This window comes from Martes martes (genome assembly GCF_963455335.1).
Source record: "Martes martes genome assembly, chromosome: 4".
NCBI lineage: Eukaryota > Metazoa > Chordata > Mammalia > Carnivora > Mustelidae > Martes > Martes martes.
Window position 1 is genome coordinate 93,690,098 of NC_137891.1, and position 24,980 is coordinate 93,715,077.

Consider the following 24,980-nt stretch of genomic DNA (forward strand, 5'->3'; position numbering starts at 1 on the left):
GGCCCCAGTCCTTTCTCATTCTTATGGCTCTGATTTCAGGTCTGCTTAGAGATGTCACTTTTAGAAGGTGAGCTGATCTACAAAACCTAGCACAGTTCTCTAGGGACAAACTAAAGGGCCCAAAGACAGCGTGGAGCTCGTGGTTTAGCCCAAGTGGAGTCAGAACACTGTGTTCACAGCCTGGCTCTTGTATGTGATTTTGGACGAGTTACTCAATCTCCCTGAGCTTCAGTTTCCTTATCTGTAAAATGGGATAACAGAAGCCCCTGAAAGGCCAGTGAGCCCAGATGAGGAAATCCATAGAAAGATGTTTACCAGATAGTAAACACTCTGCAAATGTGAGCCATCCTTTTGGAAGAAGAAAGGTTACTGCCTCCATTATATTCGACCCACCCTCCTGTTACAATCTAAGTTTACGGTGCGCTAGTCTTTCATTTTGAGCCAATAACCAACTGAAACATCTCTATCATGTTCCCATAAGCTACCATCAAAGCACATCTGCTGCTTATTCCATCTTATTTGCTTGTTTATTTTAACCAAGTGCAGGACTTTACATTTATCCCCATTAAATATAATCTTATTAGATCTGGTCCATTGTTTCAGTCTGTCAAATCTCTTTTGCATCCCAATTCTGCCATCCAACATATTAGCTAGCTCTTCCAGCTTTGTGTCACCCACAAATTTTATCACCAGGCCATCGATGTCTTCATCCAAGTCATTAATAAAAATAGTTAACAAGGCAAGACGGAGGCCAGAAACCTGTGGTGGGAAAGATCCTTTCTCCAGATCGTCATCAATCTATTAATTAGTACTCTATATTCAATCAGGTACTCATCTACCTGACCTGGCTACCTTCAGCTCCTGCCCAGAGGTGCATCTTGTCTTCAAGGACAGGGACTTTAACTGCCAAACCTACTGCCGCAGCCCCAATGCACTCGGTTTGCACAAAAACCAAACCCCAAAAACCAGTCTAGCAACTCTCGGAAATGTGCTAAGTCTGGGAAAATGCACTGACTCTTTCCTGCTCACCTGGAGACCAAGTCCAGTTCATCTGACCAAAGATCATCTAAACTACCTGATCTTTTTTTTTAAGGATCACAGGGGCACCTGGGTGGCTCAGTTGGTTAAGCGTCCAACTCTTGATTTTGGCTGAGGTCATGATGTCAGGGTCATGAGATTGAGTCCCACATCGGGGTTCTGTGCTTGGTGTGGAGCCTGCTTAAGACTCTCTCTCCCCTGCCCCTCTCCCCACTCATGCTCACGTGCACTCTCTCACTCTCTCTCTCCCCAAAAATAAAAAATAAAATAAATCACAATTTTCCTGTGGCTGGGCTTCTAGCACCTTTCCTCAAAGCCTCAGCCCCTCTGCTTTGAGGGGCCTCCTAGAGTTTAACTTATCTGGCCAGGCCCTGAAACCCCAAGGGGGCCTTTAGAACCTTCTTTCTTGCCTGGGCTTCCATTTCTTGTCACCAACATCTGTGGAAACCTTACTCTTCCAACTTGAAGTTACTTTCCCGGAAAGGGAATATGGAAATAGAAGTGCTACACGGGTCTGTTTCATCATTTGTTCCCATACTGTGCCAATAACAATATTGATCAAGCAGTGGACTTGTTTTTGTCCTTTGCCAAACATTAACTAAAAACTTTTCTTTGTTTGAAGAGTCTGGGTGTCTCTCAGCAGCCCTGGAAACGGTATCAACAAAAAGCTAAATGGCTCCCCGCAAGCCGATTTGCAATGGCAGTAGCTTACTAAGGGGTGTTGGGGGGGGGTCTGCCCCAGTATCTGGGTTCCTGACTGTACCCTGCCTCCATCTCCCACCCTCAGATTCTGGTCCAAAACCTTCACTACCACTGCAAAGAAAGTGTTTAAGATCTTAGAATGCTATTAAATGTCAACACACACCATATATGTGGCCTGGGGCCAGTCTGTAAGAGAGGAACACTAGTAATTACCTCACATGATGGCTGTGAAGATCCCATAATATAATGGCTTTAAAAGTGCCATGTACAGTGCCTGGGGCATGTGGGGTTGAATAGTGGTAGTCCACTCTTACTTTCTGGTCTCTGCCTCGCTCTTGTCCCTATTTCGTTCTACTCTTGTCACCAGTCCCTTGTCTATCCCCTCTCAGCCCATGCTAGGTCTGTCTCAAACCTCAGTTTTCTACTTGCCCTTCATAGACTGGTTTCACCCTCTTCCCCTACCTCCCCCCTCTACAATGCTGGCTTTTGACAATACCCCATTTATGCTGAAAATCCCTTGCTGACTCTACTTTTGGAAATACAGACCATGTCTATATGCAAAATCCTATCCCCTACCTGGACAGCCAAGGTCCCCATTTATGACAAGTCCCAGGGAGTAAGAAGTAACAGTCCCTTGGAACTTTTTCACAAATCTCATTAAGGTCACAGTGTTTGGGGTCAAATCTTGGCTTCTTCATTTGTTAACCATATGACCTGGGGCAAGTCAGTTTCCTGCCTCAGTCTCCTCATCTGTAAGGCGGGTATCATAAGATAGGGTTGTTGGGAGCATCTGCCATTCAGCATCATGCCTATTATAAAGTAAATGCTCAGTAAATGTTGGCGTCATTATCAGTCTCATCAGCACCAGCTTTTCATACTTTACATTTCTTGCTAGTATCCATTTTCTTAACAGAGTGAATTTTTTTTTAAAGATTTTATTTATTTGTTTGACAGAGAGAGATCACAAGTAGGCAGAGAGACAGGCAGAGAGAGAGGAAGGGAAGCAGGCTCCCCTTGGAGCCAAGAGCCGGACGCGGGGCTCCATCCCAGGACTCTGGGACCACGACCTGAGCCGAAGGCAGAGGCTTTAACCCACTGAGCCACCCAGGTGCCCCAACAGAGTCAATTTTTTACAAATTTATTTGTTTTAAAGAGAAAGTGTATATGTGGAGTGGGGAGGGGCATTAACAGATTCTTGTAATTCTATTTGCTCTTGGTTATGTATCACTCTCTTCTTTTATGTCCACTTGATTTCTGAGCTCAACAGCAAGTTCTCTAGAAACCACATGCATCATTCTAGATTATGCCTTCCCTTCTATGAGAAAAAAGTATCTAAACTATCAACTGCAAAGTACAATGAAAATTATAATTACCGTATTACTGTATTTTGAGATCAATTTCAACCATATTCAGATTTCTAGAATTCATACCCATCTTTCTGTCTTCCTAAGTTAATTTTAAAAATTGTATGGAGCCATGTGTTTACATATTATACTGTGAGTTACTTGACGGTAAATCCATGTTTGGGTCATAACTCCACCCTCTCATCTTCAACATTATTAATTCTTATATGTATTGAATTTCTGTTTGGTGGCAAGCATTGCCATGTAAAAACAATAAAATGGAATTCCTGCTTTCAAGAAACTAAGTTAAATAGGGAGAGAATTCTGTTTCAGGTTAGCGTGTAAAGGATTGCAACAAATCTTCATACCCATAGTAACACCAAAAAAAATTTGGATAACACAAAAATCATAAAAAATACATTTTCTGGCCATATGGGAATTTACTTATAAACCAGTAACAAAAAGAGATCTCAAAAATGTTAGAATATTTAGATATTAAACAATACTCTTCTAAAGAAAAAAATCTCAAGGAAAATTAGATAATATTTTTAACTGAAAGATAATAAAAGCACATAAAATCTAAATTTCTGGGCTGCAACTAAGGTAATGCCAAGAGTAAAATTCAGAATTTTAAGTGCTTCTACTAGAAAACAGAAAAAGGTCTAGCAGACAGCATCTCCTCTGCTGTCCTGGGTACCATCCCTTTGCAATATATTCAGTAAACTTCTAGTTCCTTTAAAAAAGGAAATAAATAAGGTCTAAGATCAGTGGTCTAAGCTTCTACCTTAAGAAGCTAATAAACAAAGTAAATAGAAGAAAGAATAATAATAAAATCCATGAAATAGAAAACAAACCATGAAGAAAATAAACAGCCTTCCCCGATAAAAGGATTTTTTGACATCAATAATATGCATAAATTCCTAGTTAAACTGAACAAGGAAAAAATAAAGAGAACATGCAAAAGATGAATATGAAGAATGAAATGAAAGACATTCCCTCAAATCATAAAGATCTTAAAAGAATAATAATAAGGGGATATTATGGATAACTTTATGTCAACAAGTTTGACAATGTGAATGAAATGAATAGTCCCTTGAAAAGTACAATTTTTCAAAGCAGACACAAGAAGAAATAAATGTCTTGAAATCTCTTAAAGAAACTGAATTTACTGTTAAATTTTTTTTTTCCCCACAAAGAACGCTCCTGGCCCAGAGTGCTCACAGTGAATTCTATCAAACACTTAAGAAAGAAATAATACCAATCTTAATCTCTTACAGAAACAAAGGAGGTGGGGCTACCTCTTGACCCTTTCTATTCCTAATATCAAAATCTGACAAATGCACTACAAGAAAATTACAACCGCTATTCCTCATGAACAGAGATGCAAAATTCCTCAGCAAAACATTAGCCCATCAAACCCATCAATACAGAAAAGGGGTAACATATCATGGCCAAGTGAGGTTTATTCACAAATAAATGCAAAGTCAGTTAAAGTGAGAAAACGATGTAACCATCCCTTTAAAAAAAATAAAGGAGAGAAATCCTATGAACATTTCAGCAGATCCAGGAAAAGAATTTGACAAACTTCAGCAACATTTCATGATAAAACCTCTAGGCAAATTAGGAATAGAAAAGAACTTCCTGAATGTGATAAAAGACATCTATAAAAACCTATACCTAACACCCCAGTGGATGATAAAATATGGAGCCCTTTCCCTCTAAGGTAGAAACAAGGTAGAGATATCTACTCTCACTATTACTAGACAACACTGTGTATGACTTCTTTCCATTAGAATCTAATTCCATTAGAATCTGCAAATATTTCAGAAAAAGGATTTATATCCTTAATAACTAAAGAACAGAAAAAAAAAGGCATGAAGACTTGGAAAGACAAAGTTTAAATAAAATTATCTTTATTTACAAAGACATGATTTTGCATAAATTCAAAGGAATCTACTCCCAAGACCTATTGAATCTAATAATTCAGCAAGGTTTAAAAAAAATTTCAGCAAAGTTTAAGGATACAAGGTCAATATAGAGAATGTAATTATATTTCTATGTATTAGCAATGAACAATTGGAAAAGAAAATTAAAAGTCAAAGGCATTTACAATAGAATCGATATCATGAAATACTTACAAATCACTTTTTAAAAAGATGTTTAAGACTTCTACACTTAAAACTATATAATATTATTGAGAGAAATTAAGACAGACTAATAAATGGGGAGGGATAGACCATACTCACGGGGCAGTATAACCAAAATTGTAAAGACGGTGCTTCTCACAAAACTGATCTAGAGATTAAATGCAATTTTTGTCAAATTCCCAGGAAGGTTTTTGTAGAAATTGATGAGTTGATAAAATGAAATAGTTGGAGGATTTACACAACCTGATTTTAAGTGTCACTGTAAAGCTTTATGGTATTTTTAAAAGACTATTTTGTTTTTTTATGTTTCCATGTAAATGTTAGTATTAACTTGTCAATTTCTGAGACAGTAAGTTATTGGTGTAAAGACAGACAAATAGATCAATGGGGCAGAAAAAAACCCTGCAATTACTATCTAATGATCTTTGCCAGAGGTGCCGAGGCAAATCAATGGGGCAGGGACAGGCTCTTCAACAAATGGTGTTGATCTTCTCAGTTGTGAGAGAGACATATTATGGATACTTGAAACAACATAAATGAACCTCAGAAATATTGTGTAGTAGACTGAAAGAAGCCAGATGCAGAGGAGTACTACTTAAAAGTTAATATGAAGTCCCCAAACATGCAAAACTAGTCTGTGGGGCTAGAAATCAGAATAGTGGCTGCCTCTCAATGGAGGGGGTGAGGACTAGAAAGGGGCACAAAGGAATTTTCTAGAGTAAAGGTAATGTTTCATGGCTTATTTGGGGGTGTTAAATGAGTTTTTACATTTATCAAAATTCATTGAACTGTACATTTAAGGTCTATGCACTTTTCTGTTATTATACCTCCATAACCAAATACTTAAAAAAAAAAAAACCCTGGAAGCAGAAAAAGGGGGAAGAAAACACATAAAGAAAAATTATATCATGTTGTAAGCGTAATGCTAAAGACAAGCACAGAATTTTAGGGGAGGATATGGGAGGGAGCACAAACTGCTTGGTTGCTGACAAGTCTTCCAGCTGAGATCTACATGAGAATTACACTTCCCTACCCCTCCTGGCATCCTTGTCAACACGCTCTAAGGGAATCTCACTTTCCAGTAGCTGACTGAGGTCTTAACACCGGGAAACAATTGGGAGTCTGCCCTGACTTTTGACTACTTGAACCTTGGACAGTTCGTTGTGGTATAGGGAAAGCCCAAAATGGGGGGAAGGGGAAAAGGAGGAACAATCTAGAATCCACTCAGTAACTGTCCAACACTTGTCTTTCCTCGTTTCCTCTCCTGGTACTTATGCAACAATTCACCCGCATCCTCAACACCCCCCAGTGTGAATCCCTCTAGCACCAAATCTTCCTGCCGCTCCCCCTTCCCTGCCTTTTTTGGTCCAATTTAACGTCAAGATTCCATCTATGCAAATCTGTTGAAAAATCTGGCTATTTGCAAACAAAGAGAAAATTTATTGCCTCACACAGCGTATATCAAAATAAATCCAGATGGATAGAAGGGAATTTTAAATGGAACTGAAATATGAAAATATTGAGATGACTATTTGTCAGAGTTCTGGATGGGAAAGGATGTCCTGTACAGATAACTAAGAGGGGCAGTTAGAACAAAACAGTCGATTCCTTAATGAAAATACAAAACTTAAGTGCATCAAAAAGTCATTACAATTTTTAAAAGCCTTACAGCAGTCTGGCAGAAAGCATTTGCTGCAAATATTTCAGAAAAAGGATTTATATCCTTAATAACTAAAGAAGGGAAGAAAGCGCTGTTGTTACAATAAAAAACAAAAAATAAAAAAAGGAGGCAAAGGACAATATAAATGATTGACTTAGAAAAACAAAGGTTCACCTCAGGAGTACCCAAACAAATAAAATAACCTTGCGATACCATTTTTAAATCGATTGAAATAACAAAGTGTTTGAAAAATGACAACACAGAAATCTGGTAAGATCAGCACTTTTTCCCCCACTGTGGAGGGAGTATAAATTAGTGCAGTCTTTCTGGAAAGCAGTTAGGCAGTCTTGTATCAAAAATCTTAAAAATGGTCTTCTCCCTTAAGAATTCCACATGTATGAATCTATCCTAAACAATCATAAGGGCAAACAGATTTTATAAACAAAGATTTTAACAAAAAAAGAAAACTACCTAAATAAGTATGGATGTGTAATTGCCTGAATAAACTGTTGTAGAGCAAAATAATGGAGTATTTCTCAGGCTTTTAAAAGTCAGTTCTAAAGTATTTTAAAATATTTAAAAAATACTATAGGGATTACCACCCCCCCCCCAAAAAGGCAAGATTTTGCACAGCAAAGGAAACCACCGACAAAATGAAAAGGCAACCTACTGGGTGGAAGGAGACATTCTTGAATGACATATCTAATAAGGGGTTAATTTCCAAAATATATAAAGAACTTACACGACTCAGCACCCAAACAATAAATCCAATTAAAAATGGGCAGAGGAGGGGCACCTGAGTGGCTCAGTGGGTTAAGCCTCTGCCTTTGGCTCAGGTCATGATCTCAGGGTCTTGGGATCGAGCTCTGCATAGGGCTCTTTGCTCAGTGAGGAGCCTACTTCTCCCCCACCTCTGCCTACTTGTGATCTCTGTCTGTCAAATAAATAAATAAAATCTTTAAAAAAAATGGGCAGAGGATTTAAATAGACATTTTCCAAAGAAATACAGATGGCCAACAGACACATAAAAAGATGTTCAACATTACTGATCATCAGGGAAATGCAAATCAAAGCCACAATGAGATATCACCTTACACCTAGCAGAATGACTAGAATCAACAAGGCAAGAAATAACAAGTGTTGGCTAGGATGTGGAGAAAAAGGAACCCTTGTGTACTGAAGGCAGGAATATAAATTGGTGCAGCTACTGTGGAAAATAGTATGGAGTCTCCTAAAAAAATTGAGAATAGAAATACCTATGACACAGTGATTTCACTATTGGGTATTTACACAAAGATAACTAAAACACTAAGTCAAAAAGATATGTGCACTCCAATGTTTACTGCAGCATTCTTTACAATAGCCAATATATGGAAACAACCCAAGTATCAACCAATGCATGAACAAATAAAGAAAATGTGGTGCATACACACCATGGAGTATTAGTCAGTCATGAAAAAGAAAGAGATCTTGCCATTTGCGACAACATGGATGGGCCTAGAGGGTATTATGCTAAATGAAAGAAGTCAGAGAAAGACAAATGTTATGTCATTTTACTTATATGTGGGATCTAAGAAACAAAACAAGTAAACAAAAAGCAGAAACAGACTCAATAAATATGGAGAACAGATTGATAGTTGCCAGAGGGGAAGGGGTGGGAGGCATGGGCAAAATGGGTGAAGGGAAGTGGGAGGTCATGTTTCCAGCCACAGAATGACTAAATCACCAGGATAAAAGGTACAGGTTGGAGAATATAGTCAATGGTATTATAATAGTGTTGTATGGTGACACATGGTAGCTGATTTGTGGCAAGCATAGCATAATGTATAAAATAGTCAGATCACTATGTTGTATATCTGACACTGATGTAACATTGTGTGTCTACCATACTTCGATAAAAGAATACAAAATAAAAAAATTATAAAAATAAAAAAATTTGGAAACCTCAAAGATGCCCCAAATATGCTAATTAGAAAGGATATAAAACTTTATACATCTTGATTTCACTATATAATAAAACAAAATACACACACTGAAAAATACTGGAAGAAAATACACATATTTATCGAATCCTGCCTCAAGAGCATGCTAGAGTTTCAGGTTGAGGACTCTAGCCCACCTCAGAAACTGATTTTACACTGGCATGGTTACGCAGAAGGAAGTCTGGTTCTTACTATGGGAGTATGGGAGGTCCAATGATGGAGGAGAGGGGAGCCCTTCGCTCACATATCCAAAGCACTTAGGATCACTCCAGGACAAGAAGTACTCTTCCAGATTTCCCCCCAGGGTCATAGAGTCCTAATAGCATTCCTATAGGATTCTCTCCTTTCAATATACAGTGAAAAGAGCTCTGGCTTGGAGAAGAGCCAGACTGAATTCTGCCTCTTCAGCAGGAATGTGAATTTAAACTGAGGAAGAGAAGGTGAAAGCCAGGGATTATCTGGACTGTGATGATCAGGGCTATTTGCCCTGCTCAGTGCTTCTCTGCCTTCTTAGGAAATTAAACCCCTTCTAGAGCAGATCATCTGAAAAGGCACTGACAAGGCTGTGTCTTTCTCTGGCGGCGTTGGGAAGTAGAACCTAAAGGGGACCGTCTGTAGAGAGGTCGAGAGAACCTTAGTCTCCACGGGGTGAGCTGGAGCTCCTATTTCTCAATTGCACGGTGACCCTGGACCAGTCACTTTCTCTGGGTTTTGCTTTCTTCATTATAAAGTGGGCATGGTGGCATCTCCCCAGCTTACTTCCTGAAGCACCGTGAAATTGTTTTGTTATGCACGTCCAAGGACTGATGATGTATCTACTATATGTTGGCTTACGACGATGTGAGGATTTAAGTCTTTTTTTTTTTTAAGGTTTTATTTATTTATTTGACAGAGATCACAAGTAGGCAGAGAGGCAGGCAGAGAGACAGAGGGGGAAGCAGGCTCCCTGCTGAGCAGAGAGCCCGATGCGGGGCTCCATCCCATGACTCTGGGATCATGACCTGAGCCAAAGGCAGAGGCTTTAACCCACTGAGCCACCCAGGCGCCCCAAGGATTTAAGTCTTACATGATCGTGTATATCCTCTGCTGTGGGGGTTTGGGGTGTGTGTATATCCTCTGCTGTGTGGGTTTAGGGCAGACCAGGTTCACAAGTGAAAGCATTTCCCTGCTCATCAAAAACCAGGCTGAGTAGAGTGCACCACAGTTAACACACGGCTCAATTTACCGCTGAGTACCTGGTGTGGTGGTGTGTGGTGTGGTGCTTGTTGTAAATGGTATCTTCTTTTCCATTGCATTTTCTAGTCTATGATTGTTATTGTCTGTGAATGCAGTTGACTTCTGTATTAGAAACAGTGTTCTGGTAAATTGAACAAAATACCTACAACATCTCTATGAGAAATAAGGTAGACCTCAATAAATGGAGAGACAGAACATGCCTCTGGGTTAGAAGTCTCAACAATAGTGATGTCTTTTCTCACAAAATGAGCCAAGAGATTCAAGGCAATTCTAATTAAAACTTCAACATTATTTCATAGAGATTGAAAAACTGATTTAAAAAATAATAACTTTTAAAGATTACAGGACTTGGTTTTGGAAGAATAAAGGAATCATGATTAGCCACAATGTTTCAAAGAATAAGGAAGAGAGACTTAGAGTACCAGAGACTGGGTTTTTAAGAAGCTGTATTAAGATTCTCTGTTTCTAGTGGAGACAAACTAACACAATAGAGACCTCAGAAACAGATCCTGGAGAAGGACAAATAAAACAAGACGAAATCAGAGAGGGAGACAAACCATAAACGACTCTTAATCATAGGAAACAAACTGAAGATTGCTGGAAGGGAGTTGGTGGAGGATAGGGTAACAGGGTGATGGACATCAAGGAGGGCCTGTGATGTAATGAGCACTGGGTATTATATAAGACTGATGAATCACTGACCTCTACCTCTGAAACTAATAATACATTATATGTTAATTAATTGAACTTAAAGAAAAAAAAAAAAACCAGACCGTTCAATATGTAGAACTTTGATATTTGGAAGACCAGGCATGGAAGGTCAGCAGGGGAAAAAAAGACCATGTAATAAATTAACCTGAGGGGGGAAAAAAGGATTTCCACATTGTGGGGAAAAAGTGAAATTAGTTCTAAGTTTGTACCATACACAAAAATAACTCTTATAATTCAAGGACTTAAATGGTCAAAGCAATAACTTTTTCTTTTTAGGAGAAAATATAGGGAATATATTTCTAATCTTAGGGTAGGGAGAAAGTTTTAAACAGAAATGTTAACTATGAAATTAAAAACTGTAAGTTTTATTAAAATTAAGAATTTCTGCTCATCAACAGACACCTTAAAGAATGTGAAACACAATTCACAAATTCAAAGGGAAAGACATATTTTTGACACATGTAACCAGCAATGGATTATTCAGATAATTATCAGGGGCACATAAAGAGCTCCTTTAGTTCAGTCAGAAAACACTCCACCCCCAGCTTCCCAAAATGGCAAAGACATAAACAGGCAGTTTACAGAAAAGGAAATAACATCGAAAGTTGTTCAGCTTGAGGGAAATGCCAATCACACCCACAAGGATATTTTATATCCACTTAAGTAGCAAAAATTAAGAATTCCAACATACTAAGTATGGGAGAGGCTATGAATTCAGGGGATCTTCTTTACTTTACTGGTAGGAGCATAAATGTGTACAAACTCTTCAGAGAGCAGTTTGGCATTACCTTAAATGTTAGCCGGGCCCCTACCCCATGACCCAGAAATTTCTAGACATATATGCAAATTACTGAACATATAAAGGATGTTTATAGCAGATTCTTCAAAACGGAATCTGGAAATTTGGAAACAATCAAAATATGCAATTATTTGAATATACTGCAATATATTTACCCATTCTCTTGGTGTAGTCATATAATTGAACACTATACAACAGTGGAAGCAGTAAATTTCAGTTATATTCAACAGCGTGAACGCTGTGTTTGGCCAGGTCCTCTGGGGAAAGATGCCAAGGCAGGATTAACTGTGGAAAGATTTTTTCAGGAGAAATGCTTGTGGGAGGAAATGGGAGGAAGGCTGGGAGAGCCACAGCTCGAGATGCAAGTCTGACCCCAAGGGAGGGAGGAGGGAAGGAGGGCGGGATGGAAGGGATGTAGACTGTGCTAGGTCTAAGATGATTTGGCAAGGTCACCTAGGTGTCTTTGAGCAAGTGTCAGCTGTCAGAGGAGCCTGGTGTCTCCCAGGACTGGGGCTGCTTCAGTGTCTCAGCCATACTCAGTCACCAGCTGGGAGCAACGTCCCAGGAAGCAGTGGGAGGCGTGGTCTTGGTGCAGCTCAGCAGTGTTCACAACAAGAGAGTGCAGAAAAGCCCTTGGTCAAGTACACTTGCATTGTCATGGTCACCACGGATGCCTTAGCAATATAAGATTGAGTGAGAAATAAACCAAGAAGACTGTACTCAAGAGAATATCCTTTAATAGAAAGATATTGTATTTAACAATACAAAAATTAAAATGCCAGAACAAAACTACATGTTAAAAACAGCAGGGGAATGACATACATAGGAATCAGGATCGTGGGAGGAGCTGCAGAAGGACAGGGAACAAGAGGAGAATAGAAGCTATTGCGACGAACACCCACAGTTTTGTTCCCACATTAGTAGAGGGCTATGTGCATTTTACTTCTTAAAAAAAAAAAAAAGAATCAGTTTCATATATTTGAAAACGTGCATAAAAACAAACAGGGCCATGTATGGATCAAGAATGAGTTTCATGAGAAAGGAATTATCATTGATCTAAATCTGTGACTCTGAGTCCAAAAATACTGCCTCATTTCTCTCCTATGCTCTGATATGTTTATTTCTAATTGTTAGTGACTGACTACTGATGAATGAGACATTGCTATATACCACAGATTAAACTATAGGTTAGGATCTCCGCAATATGGTCATCTGGAATTCAGATGTCTCAATTTAGGATATCTTAGATGGTGTGTTCAAAGTCCAGGTACTCAAATAGGAGCAGAGAAAATAATTAAAAGGTAATGGTATTGCTGTACATGGGATTTCTCCAAGGATTGGTTCGTGATCTCCTTCTCAGACAAAATTGGGCCTGGAGTTCAAAATTTTAGGAGTATAGACCTAGCCTCTTGGTCAGGTCCAAGGGAGCAGGGAGATAGCAGAAGATAGAGGCCACGGGGTTATCAAGAGGCACTATGGTACAATGGTTAAGATCATGAACTTTGAAGTTAAACTCCCCAGGTTTGAATCCCAGCTGTATCACATTCTCCATTTGTCACCTAATCTCTTTGGGCCTTGATTTCCACATTTCTACAATAGGGATGAAAGTAATTTCTCTGTAGCATACTTCTAGAAATTAAATGACTCGTTATACCTAAGTTGCTTAAAACAGAGCCTGGGAAATAATGTAAGTCAGAATGGGCTACGTTATAGTATAGTAACTGGAAACTCCCAAATACTAGTGTCTTAACAAAAAAGTTGTATTCTCCATGCATAGAACGCCAAGTAACACAAGGCAAGCAATTCCATGGATAAATTCTGGAATGGAGTATCTCTGAGCCCTTGCACAGAGATCCATAACTCCAGGGGAGAACACTTAGGATACCTTATAACAGCTTTCTTTACTCAACACCGAGAAATGCCCATTGAGCCCCATGTGGTTTCTGCTGCTCAGGTTCTGTTCTGTGTCTCCTCATTGCAATATCTAGGTAGATAGAGCTTCCACTATTGGAACTGTCAATTGCGGGGCACCTGGGTGCCTCAGTGGGTTAAAGCCTCTGCCTTCAGCTCAGGTCATGATCCCAGGGTCCTGGGATCGAGCCCCTCATCAGGCTCTCTGCTCAGCAGGGAGCCTGCTTCCCCCTCTCTCTGCCTGCCTCTCTGCCTGTCAAATAAATAAATAAAATTAAAAAAAAAAAAAGAACTGTCAATTCTTTGGCAAGGGAAAGAGACATGATAGGACGTGCAGTGGTCTTAAGTTTCTTCTCAGATACGTTACACATTTCACTGGCTGAAGCAGGTGGGCAAGGAATTGTGAGCCTACCACATTCCTGCAGGAAGGAGAAGCAGAATACTTGTGAAAAATCCAATTGACTGTGACCTATCTGGTGTTATTTAAGGGTTAGTTATTATAATTCTGGAAGATTTGCAGAGCAGCCAAAATACATGAATAGGATACCCAGAAAGATCCAGAAAGGCAATTCAGTCTATGTGCATGTCCTTCTTCTAACAGTCTACTGTGTCTCTAAGGGACCATGTCTTTTTAATGTTCATATCACTAACACCTAGAAGCACCTGGTCAGTCTTTGATAAATAACTGAGACGTTCTCTAGGGACCAACTGACCAGAGAACGAAGAGGGACTTCTAGGGAATGCTCCTAAGGTGACTTTTGCAGATTACTAGTGGAGGCCTCCACGTGGGTTTTCTAGGCCCCCTCCGCTGTGTACTTTCTGATATCAGAGTCCTGGAAGAAAGGGTCCCCGGGGAACCATGTCTGCTATGTAGGTCAATTGCTCCATGCTCTTTGCTGCCAATAAATATTAACAAAGCCAAGTGAGAAATCTCTTATGGCATAACAAAAGTGTGTCTGAAGGAGACAGAAGAATAAATTTCTTAGGATCAACAAGAAAATCTGCAAGATCATCAATGGCGTGTACATGACACGGGGCTCCAGTCTACTTCATTGTGAGACCTGTGGCCATTCTGAGTGGAGTTATGGACTGCTTTAAAGCCTACGAGGTTCTTCATTGACTTTGAATTACTCACTCAGGAACCAACAGATACCATTTGTTCACATTTAGCAAACGCTGCATAAATGATGATGACCATTAACATGGTCCCTGTTTTCATGGAACTGTCAGACCAGTGCAGGGGTAGAGGAGAGGACTGCCATTACACAAACACATAAATGAGTCTATAATTAAAACTGATGTATGTACTTTGAAGGAAGAGGTCACCATTCTATGAAAACGTGTCATAATGGGACCCAATCTAAGGAAGGAAAGTGAAAAGGGGGGAGGGACATGGAAGGCATTCAGAGCTGCCTTTCTGGAAATAATGTTGGAGCTGATATTTAAAGAATAACAAGGGATTGAACAAATCAAGTTTGGGGGTTAAAAGTGGTTTTAGGCAAAGAGAAATATAGTGGCAAAGGGTTTGGAGTAGAAGGGTTTAAGGGTTTTTAAAATTTTTTTAATTTTTTTTTTATTTTCAGCATAACAGTATTCATTGTTTTTGCACCACACCCAGTGCTCCATGCAATCTGTGCCCTCTCTAATACCCACCACCTGGTTCCCCCAACCTCCCACCCCCCACCCCTTCAAAACCCTCGATTGTTTTTCAGAGTCCATAGTCTTTCATGGTTCATCCCCCCTTCCAATTTCCCTCAACTCCCTTCTCCTCTCCATCTCCCCTTGTCCTCCATGTTATTTGTTATGCTCCACAAATAAGTGAAACCATATGATAATTGGCTCTCTCTGCTTGACTTATTTCACTCAGCATAATCTCTTCCAGTCCCGTCCATGTTGCTACAAAAGTTGGGTATTCATCCTTTCTGATGGAGGCATAATACTCCATAGTGCATATGGACCACATCTTCCTTATCCATTCGTCCGTTGAAGGGCATCTTGGTTCTTTCCACAGTTTGGCGACCGTGGCCATTGCTGGTACAGCATTGCTGGTACAAACATTGGGGTATAGATGGCCCTTATTTTCACTACATCTGTATCTTTGGGGCAAATACCCAGTAGTGCAATTGCAGGGTCATAGGGAAGCTCTATTTTTAATTTCTTGAGGAATCTCCACACTGTTCTCCAAAGTGGCTGCACCAACTTGCATTCCCACCAACAGTGTAAGAGGGTTCTCCTTTCTCCACATCCTCTCCAACACACGTTGTTTCCTGTCTTGCTAATTTTGGCCATTCTAACTAGTGTAAGGTGGTATCTCAATGTGGTTTTAATTTGAATCTCCCTGATGGCTAGTGATGATGAACATTTTTTCGTGTGTCTGGTAGTCATTTGTAGGTCTTCATTGGAGAAGTGTCTGTTCATATCTTCTGCCCATTTTTTGATATGATTATCAGCATTACCCTGATCCCCAAACCAGGCAAAGACCCTACCAAAAAGGAGAATTTCAGACCAATATCACTGATGAATATGGATGCTAAGATTCTCAACAAGATCCTAGCAAACAGGATCCAACAGCACATTAAAAAGATTATCCACCATGACCAGGTGGGATTCATCCCTGGGTTACAAGGATGGTTCAACATTTGCAAATCAATCAATGTGATAGAACAAATCAATAAGAGAAGAGAGAAGAACCACATGGTCCTCTCAATTGATGCAGAAAAAGCATTTGACAAAATCCAGCATCCGTTCCTGATTAAAATGCTTCAAAGTATGGGGCTAGAGGGAACATTCCTGAACTTCATAAAATCTATCTATGAAAGACCCACAGCAAATATCAACCTCAATGGGAAAAAGCTTGCAGCCTTTCCATTGAGATCAGGAACACAACAAGGATGCCCACTCTTACCACTCTTGTTCAACATAGTATTAGAAGTCCTAGTAACAGCAGTCAGACAACAAAGAGAAATAAAAGGTATCTAAATTGGCAATGAAGAAGTCAAACTCTCTCTCTCTTCGCAGATGACATGATTCTTTATATGGAAAACCCAAAAGACTCCACCCCCAAACTACTAGAACACATACAGCTATTCAGTAACGTGGCAGGATACAAAGTCATTGTACAGAAATCAGTGGCTTTCTTATACACTAACAATGAAAATACAGAAAGGGAAATTAGAGAATTGATTCCATTTACTATAGCACCAAGAACCATAAGATACCTGGGAATAAACCTAACCAAAGAGGTAAAGGATCTGTACTCAAGGAACTACAGAACACTCATGAAAGAAATTGAAGAAGACACAAAAAGATGGAAGACCATTCCATGCTCTTGGATCAGAAGAATAAACATTGTTAAAATGTCTATACTGCCTAGAGCAATCTATACTTTTAATGCCATTCCGATCAAAATTCCACCGGTATTTTTCAAAGAGCTGGAGCAAATAATCCTAAAATTTGTATGGAATCAGAAGAGACCCCGAATTGCTAAGGAAATGTTGAAAAACAAAAATAAAACTGGTGGCATCACGTTACCTGATTTCAAGCTTTACTACAAAGCTGTGATCACCAAGACAGCATGATACTGGCATAAAAACAGATACACAGACCAGTGAACAGAGTAGAGAGCCCAGATATGGACCCTCAACTCTATGGTCAAATAATCTTTGACAAAACAGGAAAAAATATCCAGTGGAAAAAAGACAGTCTCTTCACTAAATGGTGCTGTGAAAACTGGACAGCTGTATGTAGAAGAATGAAACTCAACCATTCTCTTACACCGTACACAAAATAAACTCTAAATGGATAAAAGACCTCAACGTGAGACGGGAATCCATCAGAATCCTAGAAGAGAACATAGGCAATAACCTCTTCGATATCAGCCACAGCAACTTCTTTCAAGATATGTCTCCAAAGGCAAAGGAAACAAAAGCGAAAACGAACTTTTGGGACTTCATCAAGATTAAAAGCTTCTGCACAGCAAAGGAAACAGTCAACAAAACAAAGAGGCAACCCAGGGAATGGGAGAAGATATTTGCAAATGACAGTACAGACAAAAGGTTGATATCTAGGATCTATAAAGAACTCCTCAAACTCAACACACACAAAACAGATAATCATATCAAAAAAGGGTTTAAGTCTTTAAAATTAAAAAAAAAAAAATAGTTTGGCCAGAGGGTGGAGGTAGAGGGGGAGAGTGGTAGAACACAAAGCTGCCACGCTGTAGGTTATATTAAGAACTTGGTCTTTATCTCAACTGTAACAAAAAGCCTTGGGCAAAAGGCTCTTTGTGTGAATCTCTGGATGGGGAACCAGAGAAGTAGAGCTTACATGAAAAAGCAGCAATGACCTTCAGTAACTTAACTCTGGAGTTAGGTTTCCCTGCTGTATCCTGCTAATGTGAAGGAGCAACAGTGGAGACCATTCAGAAGGAGTTCCCCTGAACACAAATCCTTCAAGGTCACGCTTTCAAAAAGTACTGTGTTCAGGGGCACCTGGGTGGCTCAGTGGGTTAAGCCTCTGCCTTCGGCTCAGGTCATGATCTCAGGGTCCTGGGATCGAGTCCCACATCCGGCTCTCTGCTCAGTGGGGAGCCTGCTTCCTTCTCTCTCTCTCTCTGCCTGCCTCTCTGCCTACTTGTGATCTCTCTCTGTCAAATAAATAAATAAATTCTTAAAAAAAAAAAAAAGCTAAGCATGGCAACAGATTTCAGGAACACACACCGTAGGTCCAATCTCTGGGTATTATTCATGAGTACTTACAATAAGTTGTAGAGTGGGACTTTAAAAAAAAAAAAAGTACTGTGTTCAGATAAATTTTCAAAGTAGTTTTATACTATCCAGCACCTCTGGACAGTCATAAAACAAAGTAACCATATACAAGGTCAAGTCCTACCAGAAAGATCAACATTGCTTAGCCCAATATTTCTAAAACTTATATGACCGTGGAGGCATTGTATTTTCAAATAAATCATACTTCTAACCTGTGGGGTTAATACTCAATGAAATACTCTTTTAGGCTGGTGTGGATGATCTGGTTCATACTTGATCATAAATACCAGATTAAGAAATATATAGCCCCCCCTTATCTGTGAGGCATGTGTTAAAGACCCTTTGCGGGTGCTTGAAACAGTGCAGAGTACCAAACTCTGTTTGTATCATGCCTTTTCCTATACATACATATCTAGGATAAAAGCCATAATTTAGGTACATTGAGAGACTAATAATAGTTATGAAATAGAACAATTATACTGTAATTCAAAGTATATGAATGTGGTTTTCATCAATCTCTTTCAAAATATCTTTTTGTACTGTACTCATCCTTTTTCCTGTGATGATGTGAGATGAAGAGAGGTGAAGGATGTAGGCATTGTGACATAACACTAGGCTACTATTGACCTTCTGACAATATAATAGAAGGAGGATCATCTGTTTCTACACCACTGCTGACCATGGGTAACAAACCACGGAAGGCAAAACCACAAATAAGGGACAGCTACTGTAAAAAGGAAGCCTTTTCTCAAACATGAGTTTTTAAAACATGGATAGTAACAAGTAACCAGCCAGAAAAACTATAACTGTCTCCAGAACACTAATGTGTCGAAACCCCACAGTTGAGAACCACTGGGCGGGAGGCCAAGAAGAAGCATGCTGTCTGGTCAAGTAATGGCTTAGCAACCCCCGGGAACCTATTGATGCCTCTATTGATTCCAGACTGTTCTCTGACAAGTGTGTCAGGAGAAATCAACCAAAGTGTTCTGCAAAGTTCTACAAAGTGTAAAGCTTGGAGAGCATGGTCTTTGACAGTCAGCCTCATGGCTGTCTTGATCCATGAGTTGTGGGTGCGATTGCACAAGACTGCTTAGACTAAACCCCCTTTAGTCTGAGCAGGCTGAGGAAAATGAAGTCAAGATTCCTCACAGAAGAAAGGCCAAAGCTTGGAGTTTAAAGAAGAGAGAATTAAGGATCGCACGGTGGACACAGGATGGTGGATACAGAGAGTTGGAGTAGAGGGAAAACCTTGCAGCTCTTGGGGTGGATGTCAACAGAAGGAAAGGAGCAGAGTGTGTCCTGGGCTGGAGGGAGGAGGAGGTGGTAACACCAGGCTTACCAAGTGTTGGGCATTGGAAAGTGAAGGCTGGAGAAGAACTTAGAGACACCCTAGTCCCAGTTGCTTGTTTCATGGACGGATCCCTGAGTTACTACAGACCTTTTTGGAGGTATACCACCAGAGAGCATTTGAGCCCAAGCTAGAGTGTCATGTGTGTACCTTTCATTCCAGACCACTCAGCCATGTGGGAAGACTGGTGGCAATGCTGGCAGTGTAGTATTAATCATTTAAATAAAAGCCAATGTTCATCTCTCTGGAGCCTCAATTGATTATAAAGATTTTTTTTATTTCTTAAGAGACATAAGGCTAACATTTTTAGGTATACATGAATCTGGGAATGGAAAATAGACAGTTCCAAAAATGAGACAGGATTTTTTCCTTTTTCCCATTCATTCAGAAATTTTATATTCACTTTTTTGGCTCCAAGCAAGATCAAATAAGTACACTCAACTTCACCTCTCCTATTAACTGCAGCTAAGAACCCTAGACAAAATCATACATAATTTAATTACCAGAAGGCTCTGACGGGTGGATGAGAACAGGCACAGTGGGTAAGGATCACCGGACTCAAGAAGATGAGCTGGTAGTGATTTCTGAGGTTTTTTTGGGGGGGGGTCCTCTTTTTGCCTCTTATATATCCTGACCCAGATATTAAAACAGCCTGAAACCTGGAACTAACTGCCAGTGAGTTCAAGGCGGGGGAAGAAAGCCCCAAGGAAAGCCAGAGCATCTGGAAAGGGAGGACCTGGTGGGAGCAAACCCTTTTGACTTTACCAGTCCTTCCTCAGGCAAACAGCAGCAAAAACTGGTTACCCTTCCACACACACACACTTCCCCCTGGTAGCTGAAATGCTCACTAAGAGGCAGAGTCTGCTGACCCTACCCACACTATACCAGCCTAGTCCCAGCAAAGAGGCAGAGCCCCTTCTCACCACCACAGCTGACCCCATGAACAAGCTAAAGCCCCAGCTTTCCAACCAGAACACAACAAAGGGGACACCCTGGGAACCAGAGGCTACAGGGTGGGATGAGAAATCATGAGGAAGGAGCCGGAGAAATCCCTCCTTTACCACTGCATGCGGTGTTGCTGGCTCACACATGAGCTGAGCATGTGGAAACAGCTAGAATCAGCACCATGAAGACTCTGAAGGCGGAGCTATAGGGTAGACCACAGCCCAGGTTTCAGACTGGCGGCTGAATGGTATACAGTCGGGCGGATCAGAAGAGCACTGTCAATGCTTTCAAATCTAAATGGACATAGAAATCATAGATCATAGAATGTAGACCAGGTTGCGCAGTCTGAACCTAACCAGGTTGCCTGCCTGGTTTAAAAAAAAAAAAAAGTTCAAACTTTCTCCATTTAAAAAGGACTTGGAGTTTCATGACTTAATATTCAAAATATCTAAGGTGCAGCCCCAAATCAATCCACATACAGAAGATCAGGGAAGACCCAAGTCACTCTCAAGGGAAAGGCAGTCAACACAAGCCAACCCTGAGAAGACTTAAATATTAGAATTGCTAGAAAAAGATCCTAAAGTAGTTATTATAAATATGCTTCAAGAAGGTATACATTTTGTATGTGGATGGAAAGAAGTCTGCGATAAAAACAAAAGCTATCAAAAGGAACAAAATGGAAGTTTTAGAATTAGAAGATTCACTGGAAAGACTCAATGGCAGACTAGAAAAGAACCCCGCCTTATGACATAGACAAAGCTTAACTCAAAATGGATTACAGAACCAAATATAATGTAGTTTTAATTTTAAATAAATTATCTAAATTCGAATTAAATGCAAAATTAACTTGAACTCATGGAAGAAAAACTGGAAGAAGCTTTTGGCTTTGGGCTAGACAGAGTTCTTAGAAACAAGGATCATCCATACAGAAAACATGGTCGAAGTCGACTGCATCAGAATAAAGATGACTTTACTCTGCAAAGGACGCTGTTAACATCCTATGAAAAGATAGCTCATAAGCTGGAAGAAAATATATGTGATCATCTGTAAGACAAAGGGATTTGTATCCAGAATACATAAAGAACTCAAGATTCAATGACCAGAAACAAAGACCATATTTAAAAATGGACAAAACATTGACATATAGTTCACCAAATAAGATTTATAGGCAGCAAACAAGCTGCTTAAGACTAATAAGATGAATAACATGGATCAAAATTCAATATAATTTATTAGTGATGTGCTGATTAAAGAACCATTCTAAGTGTCAGTGAGCACGCAAATCAGCAGGAACTCTCCTACGCTGCTGGTGGTAATACGAGATGGTACAGTTACTCCGAAAGACTGTTTGGGAGGTTCTTATCAAGTTAAATGTGTATTCACCACATGACGAAGCAATCCCACTTCCAGGCATTTTATCCTAGAGCAATGAAAACTTAGGTTCACACAAAAACCTGCACACAAATGTTTCTATCAGCAGTGCTCATAATCACCACAAAACTAGAAACAACCAAATAGTTTCAGTGGGTGATGGGATGAACGAACTGTAATCCATTCTCATAACGGAACACCACTCAGTAATAAAAATGAACCATGAACCCAAATGCATTCTGCTAAGTCTCAGTATCAAAAGGTAACATATTCTAGGCCTCTTTTTATAGGACATTCTGGAAAAGACAGTGTTGAAACAGAGAATGGATGAGTGGTTTCCAGGGATTATGAGTGGGGAGAGGGTCTAAAAAGAGGTGGGAGGAGGGAACTCTTTGGGCTAGTCCACTCGTTCTATACCCTGCCTGTAAAGCTGGTTATAGGAATCTGTGCCTGTGTAAAAATTTACACACTGTGCACCAAAATGTGAACTCTACTCCGTGATTTTTAAACTAAAGAAAACTTCATGGAGTGCCTACGGTACACAATAATCTCTACCAAGAAAAGGATGATTTGATCTTTTGAAAGGGAATTTAAGCTGCATAATGCAAAAATGTAACTTTGGAGATTTCCGGGCATCTGATTTTCATCCCCAAATTGCCTTCAATGCTCATCAATTTAAACTGTTCTAGGATTTTTCTGAGTCTGCTGGCCTACTGTGGACTTGTGATATTAAAGAAGAATCATAAGTAGGTCTTAGGACTTAGAGAAGTGGTGTTTGATTGGAAAACTTAAGAATTTCTTTCACTCGTGGTTGGTGCTGACAAGTAACTCGAAACCATGGAGCAGATGCTATACCAGGAACAGCTGGGGTCCAAGCACCATCTCGCCCAGAGCAATAGAGGCAGAGTTTCAGCTAATCCTGTGGCTGCTTAACCCTCCCTGCACGCGGTTCCAGCTGGCCTTTTATTTGGGGTGGGAATGGGAATTTACATTCAAATGTGTTCTGTAAATATGAAAAAGGTTCTGCATGTCTGAGATGACCCAAAGGGGAAACATGGGTGGTGCTGACCAGCTATAAGGGAATACGACAACGGATGTAAAAACCCGAGTAATAACTTCATTATTGAATGTCATGCTCTGATACACATTTCTGTCTCTTAAAGGTGCCCAGACTCCAGGACAGAACGCTTTGAAGCAATGGAGTTTACTACACGGAAATCCAGGTGGTTCTACATTATAAACAGAGCAAGTCTGGCTTTCACTTAAAGTGAGACCAACTAATTCACTAAGGAAAATTAGCTCGGGAGGTACAGGTGTGCTCCCCAAACAATGTGCAAACAGCCCCTCCCTCCCATAATTAGACAAAGCAAAATCCAGCTGACCAAGGAGATGAACACTGCTGTGATTATTTTCATTTCAAAAAGGAGCCACTTAAAATATATACTCTCGTAGTTCCTTCAAGTGTGGACCACGTCTCGGGCGTTTGGGTTTTTCATCAATCATTAAGCCCCAGGCTGAGGGCATGCAGTGGTGGGGAGTTCAGAGTCCTTCCCAACTGAAGATCAACAGAACTGAAGGTGCACGGTCCCTGGAGTGATGCTGTGAGTCAGTGGGAGGGGCGGGGTTCCTCCCAGAGTGGGTGGCAGGGTGCCACAAAAAACCAGAAATGTCCTGTCACCTCTGCCCATCTGTCCTCTCTCCACTCAAAGGGCCCATGACTGGAGGTGACAGGTCTTGGTGAAGCTCAACGCATTCTGCCTCTGGGCCTCACTTGCTCATTATAGAAGGCTGCAATTTCATTTCAGATCAGCAGTGTAAAACCTGTTGTCATATTTTATGTGATGATGTTAACTCTGCTATGAAATTATACCCTGAGAATACCCCAGAGCCGGCTCAGTACATATAAATAGCCATTTATCAGATGCAACCCATAATCTTCCCGCTGCTGTGACCCATTCTGTAATTTTCCCTCAGCTGACAAGCTACAAATGAAGAGTGTACTTAGATTTCAGTTATGAGGTTTAAAATATGGATGTGGATATAAAAAGCTAAGCCCTTCAAGAAGAAACCAGGGAATTTTCCCATTAAATTCTGAGGGCCTTCATCCATCTGCTTTATAATCATACAAGAATCCCGTGATCCCTTCGCTGACCTACGACACAATCTCTGTCCCACTGATTCTGTCACCTCCCCCCCTCTTCTAACTGGCTCACCACCCACATCCGTGCCCATTCCCTCACACCCACCAGCATGTGTGCTTTCTTCATACATGCTCACAGAACGTCTCTGTAAGCTGAGAACCTCAGAGTCTTTGTGGACATATTGATTGAAGTTTTAACCACAGAGTGGGTTTTTTCCACAAAATCAGCACTCATATAGTATCAGTGGGTGCCAACCACGACATACGAGATACCTCACACATTTGTCCTCATTTTATACATGAAGAAACAGAGGTTCAGAACAAACTATGCCTACGGTGACACAGAGTTAACACCAGACCCAGAATCCGAACCCGAGTAGCAGACCCTGTAGTCATAGAAATGTGTTCTCTTACAGTCCTGAAGGCCAGAAGTCTGAAATCAAGATGTCAGCAGGTTACACGCCTTCCCCGGTCTCTAGGGGAAAGCCCAGTCCTTGTCTCTTTAGTTCCTGGTGGCTGTCCATGTTCCTTGACTTCTGACTCCTTGTTTCTGCTCTGTCTTCACCTTCCCTCTGTGTATCTCCCAAAACTCCCTCTGCCTCGCTCTTACAAAGTTACACGTGAATGTACTTCAGGCCATGTGGCCAGACCAGGACAAGCTCCTTAACCTAACCAAGAGCCATAACTTAAGCACATCTTTTGCCATTTAGAGTGACATTCACAGATTCCATGAATTTTATGTGGGTGTGTTGAGGTGGGGGTGTGGATGAATTCTTTGCTGAACACAGACTCCAAAGCTGTCAAAGTCTCTATTCTGTGGTCCCTATCACTAATGCATGAGAAATCCTTGAGCTGGAGGTAAGGGTTGTGTCACCTACAAG